The following is a 14931-nucleotide window of genomic DNA, read 5'->3' on the forward strand; positions in this document are numbered from 1 at the left end:
AGTCACCTTTCTAAACACTTTGCCAGTATTTTTACTCCATTAATCTTCATATCAATCCTATGAGAGAGGTAATATTATCTGATATTATCTGCTCTCTCCAGATGAAGGCACTGAGGCACAGAGAAATTAAATAACTTGCCCAGGATCAGACAGTAAGTAGCTGAGATACAAATCCAGTATGAGGTTTCAGAATCTGGGCTCCTAATCACTACATTGCAGTTGTTTGTGAATTAAATAGCCGCCAGCAATCGTACAGCATAGAAAGCAGATAAGGTTTAATTAACAAATTAGTTAGGAAAACAAATACCCATGAAACAAAGTGAGAAAAACAAGATTAATATAATTATATTAGTATACAATGTTTACTTAATTAGAAATTCATGTATGGGAAAAGGAAGTGTCAAATGGATTTTGACGTGGGCAGGACATGAAGAGAAGAGAGAAATGTACCCGAGGTGGCAGAATAGCAGAAGCAAAGTCTGGGAGGTGGGCTTGCACTGAATGGACTAAGGAAGAGAGGAAAGGGTGTGACAGGCAAGAAGTAAGATTGAATTTGCATGGGAGCACTGGGAAGAAAATTTGGTGAAGGAAGGGGACTCAGGAAATAAATTTGTGAGTGTGGGTGTTGCAGAAGAAGCTGGGGACAGGGAAGGAAAGTGATGCCTCGAGATGTTTACAAGGTGGGGCGCCTGGGTGGTGCAGTTGGTTAAGCCACAGACTCTTGCTTAAGCTCAGGTCATGATCTCAGGATCATGATCTCAGAGTCATGAGTTCGAGCCCCAGGTGGGCTCCACACTTGGTGAGGAGTCTACTTAGGTTTCTCTCTCCCTCTTTCTTTGCCCCTCCCTCACCCTTAAAATACATAAATCTTTTTTTAAAAAATGATATATGCAAGGAGGTTCAGTTTGATTGGTTGGTATTGAGAACCCCTCTGATGGGTCATATAAAGAGCAAACCACACTTGACCCCACAGGGCACGGAGGAAGGCAGCAGCCAGGGAATGGATGTAAAGCAAGGGCTGTGGCTATGTTATGTTCATCTTTCCCCTCTCTACTCTTGACTCATTTTTTTCCCAGTGGCTAGTAAAAGTTTAATGAATGTTAAATAGAAAAATAAATATTCATGGCATTTGGTGACTAAATCAATCAAGGGATAAAGAAAATAATTTCTGTGTGTGTGTGTGTTTTTTTTTTAATTTTTCATAGACCAAGAAATTAGCAATGTGAATGACAAAATGAGAATGTTGAAAAAGGAAAGCAGTTTAGAAAGAACAAAGTGTCAGGGTACCAGGTTAAGTATAAATACTATGCTTACCAGCAATTCATTCACATGTGTCAGAGTTGCTCATTAGTTGCCTAGGAAAAGTCACATCCAGCATTTAAACCTGGTAGAAAATGATGGGGGTTTTTTGGTCAAAATTCATTATATAGCTCCAGAAGAATAATGAAGAGAGGTGTGCCTTTTTTCCCCCCTCATCTGTAGCTGGGAGGCCTGAGAGTAACACATAATAACAGAATAATAACAGCAGCTGTGCTTATAAATATCCCCCCTCCTACTGAAAGAGGGTTGTTCGGCTAGATGCAAACCCGGTATGTAATTATATATTTACAAGACATACATAATAATGGTTAGATGGTAAACACTCAGGAAGTAAAATAACAGGGGAAAAAAACTGAGGAGTGAATGCAAAGAGATTTTAGAAATACCCTGCTGCTCAGTGTACCATGCACAGTTCTTTATGAATAAATTTTATGTGTGCAAATAAAGTAAGAGAAGTTAATTTGACAGCTAACAATATCAAGTGGGAAAATTACCCTTTAGAAAACTGTAGTGAATTTAGATTTTCTTCCCCCAATTTTCTCAAGCTTTGGACGGTGAAATTGTAAGGCTTGGGTTTTCTCTCTTCCAAAAATAGAATTATAGTGATTCACAGCTACTGAGATGGTGTGTATCGTGTCAGCTTGGTTAATCTGGAACTTGTTTTCCCAGAATTCCCTGCAGGGTTCTGCATTAATGCAATCTGCACATGATTGGGGAAACAGAGTGGCCACCATTGACCTCCACAGGTACTGCGCTTCCAGGAAGTAACAGAAAGGAGCAGAGCGGTGGTGCCGTGGTTTTTAACTCGTCCTCCCTCTTTCAAACCCATTAAGTGTCTCTTCTAATCTTGTGTCCTTTTAAAATTTTTCATCAAATTACTGAATTGTACGGGTGCCTGAGTGGAGTCTGCCTTTGGCTCTGGTGGTGATCCCAGGGTCCTGGGGTGGAGCCCCACATCAGGCTTCCTGCTCAGTGGGGAGGCTGCTTCTCCCTATCCGTCTCCCTCTGCCCCTCTGCCTCTTGCTCTCCCTCAAGTAAATAATTTGTTTTTTTAATTACTGACCTGTGGGAATAATTTTTTTTTAATACAAGTCCTTCTTATTCTTATGTAGGGTTTAAATTTCTCTTCTTTTTTAGTTTGTTAAAGTAGAAAGTAAAATAATTCATCTTAAATGTTTCTTCTTTTCTAATACAGGTATTTAAAGATATGCATTTCCCTCTAAGACCTATGTTAGCTGACTATCACAAATTTTGATATGTATTGTTATAATTCTAGTATAGCTACCATTTATTTAGGTCTTTTTTAAGTTCTCTCAGCAATGTTTTATAATTTTCAGTGTAGAGGTCATCAGATCTCTTGCCAAATTTTTTTCTCTAAGGATTTTATGTTTCTTGATGCTGAATTTTGGAGTAGACGACTCTAGTAGCTTATTGTTTGTTTCATGGGATTTTTGGTTTTGTTTTTGGTCTTTGGATTCTTAGGACTGCAAGTAAAGTCAATTTTACTTTCCTTTCCAATTTCTATACCCTCCCCCTTTCTTGCTTTATTAGAGTAACTAGCATCTCCACTATAATGCAGAATGCAAGTGGTGAGAGCAAACATCCTTGCCTTTTTCCCTCAGTGTTAAGAGAAATGTCCTCCATCTTTCACAATTTTTGCTATAGGATTTTTTGTAGATTTCCTCTATAAAATTGAAGAAGATTCCTTCTATTACTACTTGTCTGTCCATCTTCTATTCCCAGTTTATCATGCATGGATATTGAATTTTATCAAATTTTTTTTTCTGCCTCTATTGATATGATCAAATTATTTTTTTTTCTCCTTTACTCTGCTAGCCATGGTTAATTGCATCCATCCCTTTCAACTGTTGAACCAATCTCGCATTCCTAGGATAAACTCCACTCAATCATAATGTATTTTCTTTTTCACATAATTCTAGATTTGATTTGCTAGTGCACTGTTGAGGATTTTATGCCTGTGATCATGAGGGATATTGATCTGTAACATTCTTTATTATAAAGTTTTTGTTAGGTTTTGGTGTCAGGACTGTGCTCCTTGATGGATTGTGTCAGGATTGTGCTTGTAGGTTGATTCCCTCTTCCTGTTTTCTGAAAGAATTGCAGAAGATTGGGATTATTTATTCTTTGAATGTTTTATAGCATTCACCAATAAAGCCATCTGTATATGACTTTTTTTTATAAAAAGGCTTTTGATTGCAAATTAAGTTCCTTTAATCACTATAGGAGTCTTTAGATTTTATCTTTCTAACTAAGGCATTTTGGGTGAATTGTATTTTTTAAGGAATTTGCCCATTTTATTTAAGCTTTCAAATTTATTGGCATAGAGTTGTCAGAATTAACCCTTAGTATCTTTTTAATGTTTACAGGATCTGTGTGAAATCTTCTATTTGGGATATAAGTATAGTATTTTCTCTTTCTCTTTTTCTGGGTAAGTTTTACTAGATCAAAGCTATTAATCTTAAAAATAAAAAACTTCTAGCTTTGTTAATTTTCTGTTGTTTGTCTTGGATTTAAATTTCTTTTTTTTTTTTTTTAGTTTGTTAAAGTGGAAATTTAAATAATTCATCTTAAATGTTTCTTCTTTTCTAAGATAAGTATTTAAAGATATATACTTCCCTCTAAGACCTATGTTAGCTAATTGTCACAAATTTTGATATGTATTGTTTTTTCATTCAGTCCAACATATTATCTCATTTCTCTTAATATGTCTTATTTGATAAATAAGTTACTCAGAAGTATGCTATTTAATTTCCAAATATTTGGAGTTTCTATATAACTTATTTTTTAATGTTCTTTTTTTAAAAGATTTTATTTATTTATTTGACAGACAGAGATCACAAGTGGCAAAGCAGCAGGCAGAGAGGGAAACAGGCTCCTTAATGAGCAGAGAGCCTGATGTGGGGCTTGATCCCAAGACCCAGACACCCCATTTTTTAATGTTCTAATTCAATTAGTTTGCAATCAGAGAACAGCTTTAAGAATGTAATGTTTTCGGGGCGCCTGGGTGGCTCAGTGGGTTAAAGCCTCTGCCTTCAGCTCAGATCATGGTCCCAGGATGCTTCCTCCTGTCTCTCTGCCTGCTTCTCTGCCTACTTGTGATCTCTGCCTACTTGTGATCTCTGTCTGTCAAATAAATAAATAAAATCTTTAAAAAAAAAAGAATTCAATGTTTTCAGTTTTACTGAGATTTATTTTGTTTAACATGTATCTCGGTGAGTGTTCAGTGTGTACTTAGAATTATAATCTATAGTTATTGAATGTATTGTTTCATAAATATCAATTTGGAAATAATGTTCTTCATACCTTTTACATCATAACTTTTTTTTTAAACTGAGAAATAATTGGGGCGCCTGGGTGGCTCAGATTGTTAAGCATCTACCTTTCACTCAGGTCATGATACTGGGGTCCTGGGATCAGGTCCCGCATCAGGCTCCCTGCTCAGTGGGAAGTGTTTCTTCCTCTACCTCTCTCTCTCTCTCCCATGAATAAATAAGTAAAATCTTAAAAAAAAAAAAAAAAAACAGATATAATTGACAACATTATAGCATTTTCAGGTATACAACATAATGATTTTGTATTTATATTTGTACTTTTTTTGCTTTTTGGGCTACCTGTTTTGTTTTGGTTTTTTTGTTTTATTATTATGGTCAGTTAACCAACATATAGTATATCATTGATGTAGTGTTTGACAATTCATTAGCTGTCTATAACACCCAGTGCTCATCATCATGTGTGCCTTCTTTAATACCCATCACCTGGCTACACTAACCCCCCACCCCCCTTTCTTCTGTAACCCTCATTTTGGTCCACCTGATTTATCATGTAAGAGAAGAATGTTAAAAATCTAAGGAAGCTATGATTGTGAATTATCTATTTCTCCCATTAACTGTCAATTTTTGCTTCATATATTTTGAAGTTCTATTATTAGATGCATACAGATTTGTTATGTTTTCCTGATGAATTGATCCCTATGTTGAAGACTACCTGGTCTGAAATAAATATAGTCATATTAGCTCTATCTTACATCACTGTTTGCATAGCATATCTTTTCTTCATCCTTTCACTTTCAACCTACCTAGATTACTTTACATAATGGGTCTTTCATGTCACTAGGATTTAGTTGGGTCTTATTGTTTAACCAGTCTGACAATCACTGCCTTTTAATTGGGATTTTGAGATGAAATAAATGTAATTATTGACAGTTACATTTAAATCCACCATCTTGCAATTTGTTTTTTATTTTTCCCAAGTTATTTTCTTTCTACTCCTTTTTTCCTGACTACTTTAGGTTAATCAAATGCATTTAGTGTCTGATTTTATGTCTTAGAGTGATGTCAGCCACATGTATTTTTACAATTAATTACAATTTTTACAATTAATTACTATTAATTTACAATTAAATTACAATTAATTTCCTATATATGTAATTATATGTATGCCTTACTAATCAGTCTCTTAGTATTATTACTTTATCACTTTATAATTCCTACTTTACAAATATAAAACCCCTATGCAGTATAATTCCATATAACTGCCACCTCCTGTCTTTAAGGATATTGTTAACATCATTTATTCTACATACACTGTAACACCCCTGTACAATTTTTTGTTTGTTTGTTTCATTTTAAAATGCCAGTTACCTTTTAAGGAAATGAAAAGAAGAAACATATAGTCTTGTATATTTACTCACATATTGTAAATTTTGGCGCTCTTTATTGCCATAGATCTGAATTGACATCTGATGTCATTTCCCTTCAGCTAAATGAATAACTAACCTCTTTTTAAATTTCTTATAGTGCAAGTCTGATGAAATTGAATTCTCTCTGCTTCCATTTGTGTAACAATGCCTTTATTTTACCTCAGCTTTGACAGACATCTTTGCTGGATACAGAAATCTATATTGACAGGTTATTTTTCAGTGCTTTAAGTAAATTTATCCCATCATTTTCTCCTTCCACTGTTCCTAATGCAGAGTCAGATATCATTTATAACATTGTTCAATTGTATGTAATATTTTTTTTCTTCTTTGGCTGATTTCAAGATTTTCTCTTTATCTTTGGTTTTCAATAACTTTGCTATGATGTACCTAGTTATATTTATTCTGCTTACAGTTTGCTGAGCATTGAGATCAGTAAGTTGATGGTTTCTCATCAAATTTTAGAAGATTTATGCTATTATTTCTTCCAATATCTCCTAACATTTTTGAGACTTTAGCCAGGTGCTAGACTTTTGGTATGTTACTCAGTTCACTGAGGTTGTGTTCATTTTTCTTGAATATTTTTACAATGTTCTTCCAATTGGATAGTTTTTATTGATGTCTTCAAGCCAACTAACCTTTCTTCTGGCATCTCTGATGTGGGCAAGGGACCAGAAAACTTTCATAAGTATCTAAAAGAAATCTTTATTCTGATAGCTACCAGGTCAAGATTTCAGAAAATCTGGATGTCAGAACATTAGGTATAGTTGTGGCACATCTTATTCCCAAAGAGGAATTGGAGCTGAAATGACCTGTACTTGAGAAAAACACCTTCACTGCTACATGAATTATTATCATGCTGTTCTAATTCTTTTATATGCATAATTATATAGCTATTTCAGATGTGTAACTATTGTTAAAACTAGAAAATAATTTATCTCTACGTATAAAAATTCTCAAGTGTCTTCTTTGCCCATTGTTATGACTTTTTTTTTTTAATATTTTATTTATTTGACAGAGAGAGAAAGAGAGAGAGCACAAGCAGGGTGAGTAGCCAGCAGAAGGAAAGGGAAAACCTCCCTGAGCAGGGAGCAAAACACAGGGCTGGATCCCAGAACCAAAGATCACGACCTGAAGAGTAACAGGTAAAATTGGAAATGTTGTCTACTGTAAAGTTTTTGGTGTACTTCAACAAAATTAAACAAGTGACTCTAATGGCTGGGTCACAAAACCAGTGATTTCCAGTTCTTTGTTTTAACAAATTAGAAGGCCTAGTCAAGTCATCAGGCGAGCAAGTATTGAAGATAGTTTGTAGATCAGTATGTGATATTTGGTATTTAACCAGGAAGGACTGAAAAGAATTGAGTGATGTTGCTAATACAAGAATCTTAAAATTTCCGAATTCTATCTCTTGGTAATAAATTTAAATATTTTATTTCAATTCACAAACATACTTGGTGCCAGAGAAGTATGAAATACTTATGAAAAAATACAGTGAAGTCATTGAGAAGTGAAATGGAAATACTAGTTTAAATTTAAAAAGAGGGGAGCCTAGGTGGCTCAGTGGGTTAAAGCCTCTGCCTTTGGCTCAGGTCATGATCCTAGGGTCCTGGGATCAAGCCCCACATCCAGGCTCACTGCTCAGTGGGGAGCCTGCTTCCTCCACTCTCTCTCTTTCTGCCTGCCCTTCTGTCTACTTGTGATCTCTGTCTGTCGAATAAATAAAAAAAAAAAAATTAAAAGAATGGCAAAATTTATGACTTGAGTTTATGTGATTTATGATGGGAAGAAAATAGTAGAAGAATCACAACACTATTTAGATAACATTAGGTATATTTAGAAGTTGAGGTTACAGATTTATTTTAGTGCTGAAGTCACAAAATGCCTGTGTGCCAGTTATCAATTTATTGTCTCTCAATCCACATGCACTATCTGTCTTGTAATAATGGATTTCCCCTTTAAGCATTTCTCCTTTTCAGCAAGCATGACATTAGGTGTTATCATTGGAGGGAGCAGGAGGAATATTGCAAAAGGAAGAGGATTTTCTTCCCAGTTCCACTGTGCTAACGTTTTGGGTTTTGCCCTACTCCTACTTCATAGCTGATGCAAATGGGGATATCCAGTGTCTCTCTGCCCCATGTGCATGCCCAGAACATGTAGTCCCTCAGTGAGATCATGACGCCAGGCCCAGCCTGTGACCACTTCCCTGTGTTCCTTCTGACATGGGCACTGCACCTGCTGGGTTTTACGCTGCTCTGCCAGCAGACAAGTTTCTGAAGCCATGATCCTTCCATGCATCCAGCCATCAGCACTCAGCTCCTGCAAAGCATGATTTTTCCACTGCCGTGTCCTATAGGGTGCTTTCTCTGTCTCTCGTTTTCATACAGTGCCATTTTTCTAATGCTGAGCTCCTTCAGATCACCATTTCTCAAGGACTAGGCTCCTGCAAGATGTGATTTTTTTATTTTATTGGGTTTTTTCTAGTACCCGGCTCCTGCAGAGGACAACTCCATGCAGTGCACAGCGGCCAGCAGTCAGCAGCCTGCCCTGGCATCTCCTCCGGTTAACTTTTAGCACATTTTTTTTTTAAATCTTATTTATTTATTTGAGAGAGAGAGAGAGCACATGCACAAGCATGGGGCAGGGGATGGTAGAGAAAAAGGGAGGAGCAGGCTCCACACTGAACAGGGAGACAGATGTGGGGCTCCATCTTAGGACCCTGGGATCATGACCTGAGTCAAAAGCAGACACTTAAACAACTTCACCCAGGTGCCTGAATTTTTAGCACATCTTTAGACATAGTACGTTGCCATGAAAGCCTTCCACAGAAGCCTAGGCAGATTTCCTCCAAGTTTCTCCAGCCACAGTGACTGAATGATTTCTGCACTATTCAAAGAGTCCAGTTCTGCCCTCTCCAAAGAAATATAGTCCTCAGCCCAGAGTCGGTGAGTTGGGGGGTGTTAATTCTTCCTGAGTACTCTATCTCAGCCCCAGATAAGAGATGATGCTCATTATATCTGATATTCATTCATTTTATAATGTTTAGGTTTGTTAACTTCTTATTAGCTAATTCCCATTACTCCAAGTTCTGTTATAATTAATAATTCGTTGGGGTTTTTTAATAATTAAATTATTATTCATATTAAGCATCTTTATTTTTTTTAAATATACCTTTTGCATTACATTTTATATTTTATTTTCTGTGATTATTTAGATAAAATTCTGATAAAATGAACATTACTAACCAGTATATATTTTACCAGTGAGTAGCTAAATGTTTTACTTCTTGAGCTTTGGACTGTCAAACTCATCTTCATTCTGTATTTACAGTGGATGACAACTCACCTGGTCATAGGAATGTTGGATTTATATTTATTTCCTTTTTATACATTGTAGAGGTTTCTCTGTTGTCATCTGTCATCTAAAGTTATTGAGAATTCTAAAGCCATCTTCCAATTTTCCTTTTTAAGTGACCCTCTGTTTCTTTTCTCGAGATGCAAATTCCCTTCTTTAAACTTGAAAATCAATGAGTTTCCCTGAAAATTTCAATCTTTTATATCTTTATGAATGTTTTTTGGTCACTGAAATACAGTGAGTATTTTGAATCCATTTAGATTTTCTTTCATTATGAGAAATGTTCTTTTCATTTTTATTGTGATAAGAACACTTAACATGAAATCTACTCTTCCAACAGATTTTTAAAGTGTATAATATTGCTATCTATAGGCAAATGTTGTACAGCAGATCTCTAGAACTTACTCATCTTGCATAACTGAAATTTTATATCCATTGATTATCAGCTCCCTATGTCGCTCTCCCTGACCCCACCCTGCAATCACCATTCCACTCTTTGATTCTATGAATTTGACTATTTTAAGTTACCTCATGTAAGTGGAACCATGCAGTATTTGTCTTTCTGTGGCTAGGCTTATTTCACTTAATATAATGTCATCAAGGTTCATCCATATTTTTGCAGCTGGAAGTAATTCCTTCTTTTTAAAGGCTAATATCTCACTGTATTTCAAAATATGGTGTGTGTGTGTGTGTGTGTGTGTGTGTGTGTGTGTTCATTCCTTCATCATTCAATGAACAATCAGTTGTTTCCATATCTTGGCTATTATGAATAATGCTGCAATAAAAATGGAAGTGCTAACATCTCTTCAAGACTCTGATTTCATTTTGTTTAGATAAATACCCAGAAGTAGGATTGCTGATCAGCTGGTAGTTCTATTTTCAACTTTTTGAGAAACCTCCATATTGTTTTTCATAGCAGCTGCACCATTTTGCATTCCTACCAAAAGGGTACAAGGGTTCCAATTTCTGCACATTGATCTTTTTTGTTTGTTTTATAATAGCCATCCTAACAGATGTGAAATTATATCATATGGTTTTGGTTTGCATGTCCCTGATGATTAATCATGTCCAGCATCTTTTCATATACCTATTGGCCATTTGTATATCTTCATTGGAGAAATATCAATCCAAATTCTTAGCCCATTTTTTTTAAAGATTTTATTTATTTATTTGAGAGAGAGAGATCACAAGTAGGCAGTGAGGCAGGCAGAGAGAGGGGAGGAAGCAGGCTCCCCACTGAGCAGGAAGCCTGATGCAGGGCCGGTTCCAGGACCCTGGGATCATGACCTGAGCCGAAGGCAGAGGCTTAACCCACTGAGCCACCCAGGTGCCCCTCTTAGCCCATTTTTTTTTTAAGATTTTATTTATTTATTTGAGAGAGAGAGACAGTGAGAGAGAGCATGAGCGAGGAGAAGGTCAGAGGGAGAAGCAGACTCCCCATGGAGCTGGGAGTCCGATGCGGGACTTGATTCCGGGACTCCAGGATCATGACCTGAGCCGAAGGCAGTCGTCCAACCAACTGAGCCACCCAGGCGTCCCTTAGCCCATTTTTTAAGACAAGTTATTAGTTCATTTTGTTTGTTAGTTTTTACTGTTGAGATGTAGGATTCTCTTACAAATTTTGGAAAATAAGCTCTCAGACAGACTCATTACAGGACACAAAATCTACAAAAATCAGTTGCATTTCTATATACTAATAATAAACTATATGAAAAGGAATTTAATAAAACTATCCCATTTATAGTAGCATCAAAAATAAAATACTTAAGAATAAAGTAAGGAAGTAAAAGACTTGTATGCTGAAAACTACAAAACATTGATGAGAGAAATTAAAGATGTAAACAACAGAAAGATATCCTGTGTCCATAGATAAGAAGGATTAATAGCATTAAAATGTTCATGTTGGGGTGCCTGGGTAGCTCAGTCATTAAGCATCAGCCGTGGGCTCAGTTGTGATCCCAGGATGCTGAGATTGAGCCCTGCATCAGGATCCTGCTTGGTGGGGAGCCTGCTTCTCCCTCTCCCTTTGCCTGCCACTCTGCCTGCTTGTGCTCGCTCTCTCTCTCTCTCTCTCTCTCTCTCTGTCAAGTAAATAAAATTTTAAAAAATAATCAAAAATTTTAAAAAATAAAATGTTCATGCTAACCCAAGGTGATCTACAGATTCAATGCATTATCCCTATCAAAATCCCAATGGTATTTTTTACAGAAATAAAAAAAATTCTAAAATTCATATGAAAGCACAAAAGACCCCAAAAGCCAAAACAATTTTAAAAAAGAAAAACAAAGAAGGAGGCCTCATACTTGCTGATTTTAAAATATATTATAAGGCTACAGTAATCAAAAATAGCATGGTACTGGCAGAGACAGACAGATAGACCAACGGATAATATAGAGAGCCTAATATAGAGAGAATGCATATGCATATACAGTCACTTATCTTCAACAAGAGTTCCAAGACTGCACAATGAAGAAAGGATAGTCTTCAACAAATGGTTGGGGGGCAGAGGGTAGTTGGATATCTACATGCAAAAGAATGAAATTGGGCAGTTATCTTACACATTATCCAAAAATCAACTAAAATGGATTAAAGACTTAAACGTAAGATTTGAAACTATAAAACTCCTAGAAAAAAATGATAGGGAAAAGTTCCCTATCATTGGTCTTGGCAATGATTTCATGGCTGTGATATCAAAGTCCTGGCAACAAAGCAAGTGGAACTAAATCAAACTTAAATGTTTCTGTACAACAAAGGAAACAGTCCATCAAAAGAAAAGGCAACTTATAGAACGGGAAAAAAATATCCGCAAACCATATATCTGATAAGGGGTTAATTTCCAAAATAATTCTTATATTCACTCTCCTTTTCAAATTACCGTGTGGTTTTTTCTACTGAGAACCTGGCTGATACAAACTGACATTTTATTACAAAATTATGTTTCTATATTATATATATTTGTGTAATGGGTTTATATCTTTGTTTCAACATGTAATATAGTTTTTCCTGTTAATGTTGAGAATAAATAAACTTTCACAATTATTTTATAAGACATATTAGCAAAATGTTTAAATTCATTGACTTATTGTTGTGCTCTGTAATTTAATAGACACTAGCCACATGTAACCATTTAATTCTAAATTTAACTACATTAAAATGAAATAAAATTCAAAATAAAATTCCTCAGTCATACCAGCTACATTGTGAGTGTCAATTATGACACTTGTCATACCAGCCACATATGGCCAGTGCCTACCATACTAAACAGCATAGATGTAGAACATTATTATCATTGCAGAAAGTTCTTTGGGACAGTATTGTTGAAGAGAGACTTGGGTTTGGCTTTCCTGCCTGCAGTTAGCTTGACTTACCTCCTGCATTTTAAGGGCTCACCTAGTGTCTGACTTGTCATCATGGGATCTTGCATATATCTTCACTTACCAAGGGTCCACTTTTTCAGGTAAAAAGGTAACATTATGAGTCTGTGATCACAGATTCACTCTTCCTATAATTATCACGTTATCCAAAAAAGCTGCCTCCTGTAACTTTAGAATGGCCTTGGAAATGGTCAACTAATGTATTAGCTTGGAGATGATATCATTCAGTGTTGAAACACTGTCATTAAATAAACTATACATACAGGGCTTCTGAGTGGCTCATTCAGTTAAGCATCCAACTCTTGGTTTCTGTTCATGGGGTCATAGGACCAAGCCCCAAGTTAGGCTCCATGCTCGGTGGGGAGTCTTCTTAAGATTCTCACTTACTCTCTCTCTGCCCCTCCACCCACTTGCACATCCTCATTCTCTCTCTCTCAAATAAATAAATAAATCTTTAAAAAATATATGCTATACATACTTTAAACCAAGACAGAAGTGACTTGACTTCTGTCAAACCAAGACTTCTCACTACTACTTGGTTAACAGCTTTAGAAGTGGTACTAGGAGAGGAGATACTAAGGTATCCACTAAGCGAAACTTAGGGCTAGTCATTTGGACCTTTTTATGCCAGTACACCAACAGTACAAAACCAAATTTACTACATTGACAAGGGAAAATAAGCCTGATTACCATGAAGGGATAGTGCTATTGTTTCACAGTGGTGACAGAATGAGTGTTTCTGGAACTCGGGAGTTTGACTGGTTTTCTTGGTGCTTCTAAACCCTAATCGTGCAACTGTCTGGCACACAGCCTGACAAGGCAAAGTAAGCTGGGTTCCAACCACTCATGATGAAGGTCTAAGTCTGGGTTTCTTCAGAAGCAGACACAGAGATAAGGATTCTTATGAAAATTCATTTATACAGGAGAACTAGTAGAGGAGGAGGTGAAATGGGACTGGGAAGGGAAGAAGCCCAAGCAATAGTATTGATATCAAGCAAAGACTAATGGAAAGAAACTTGCCTTCCCACAGGAAGCAGTGTATGTGACACGTAATAAGGGTAAGAGAACTGGAGTAGCTACATCCTTGAACCTCAATGATTGGTCAAGAGTTGCCCCCACGTGGCTGTATATTCCCATGAACTTCTGAGTTTCCTTGTCTGTAAGCAAAGTGGGTTCCAGCAGCTACATCAGGTAGTCCAGTGATGAAAGTACTGACTGTTGGATGTGAAAGCATACTGAGATGCAGTGTGTACCACCCCCCCAAAAAAGGATCCAAGAGGACGTGGACAAGACATCTGCTATAGTCGGTCTGTGTTACCCCACTGGGCAAATGACAGAGATCAGCAGAAATGCTAGGTGAGAATATGGGATAATCTAGAATGTTGATAGAGGAGGAAAATAATAAATATCAGTTGTAGACTTAGGACCAATGGCTGTAGCAGAGACTAAAACTTGTATCTTAGATGCTCCAACTTTGTTTTGTTTTTTGCTTTTTGTTTTTTTAAGAACTTGCTACCAGGGGTGCCTGCGTGGTGCAGCTGGTTGAGCATCAGACTCGGCATCCCCTGAGGTCATGATCTCAGTGTCATGGGATCCAGCCCTACATCAGGCTCCACATTTGGCTCAGAGTCTACTTGGTACTCTCTCTGCCCCCCCCAAAATAAAAACAAATAATCTTGAAAAAAAAAAAAAAAAAAGAAAAGAAAAGTACTTGTTACCAGCCACTACCTTGACAGAAACAGAACCTAAACATGCAAGTCACAGACTGCAGCAAATACTGTCAGTACCCTCACCCATCCCTTGCCTTTCTACTTAGTGTTATCTGGAAAATGTTTACATGCAAGGATCTGCAACTGTGGTCTGAAGTCTTATTCTAGATCTTTACAGAGTAGTTCTCAGGTATAGCAGGCTGGAAGTGCCAGGAAATTAACACCATTCCTCTTTATCTCTTGCTAAAAAGAAGCATTCTTCAACCAACATTGGTGCATAAATATCATTTCTTTCTTACCCCACTGGTGAGAAAATTCTGAGGCGTGCATTTTTTTATAAGTTCTCAGAGTCTCCCTGTGAGATTAAGATTCAATTCTCCATCATGACAGCTGCTTTAGTAGTATATTTTCTTTGTAGAGACTTTCCTTCCTTTTCTCACTTACCTATCCACCTCAC

This window comes from Mustela erminea, chromosome 2, assembly GCF_009829155.1.
Source record: "Mustela erminea isolate mMusErm1 chromosome 2, mMusErm1.Pri, whole genome shotgun sequence".
NCBI classification, from domain to species: Eukaryota; Metazoa; Chordata; class Mammalia; order Carnivora; family Mustelidae; genus Mustela; species Mustela erminea.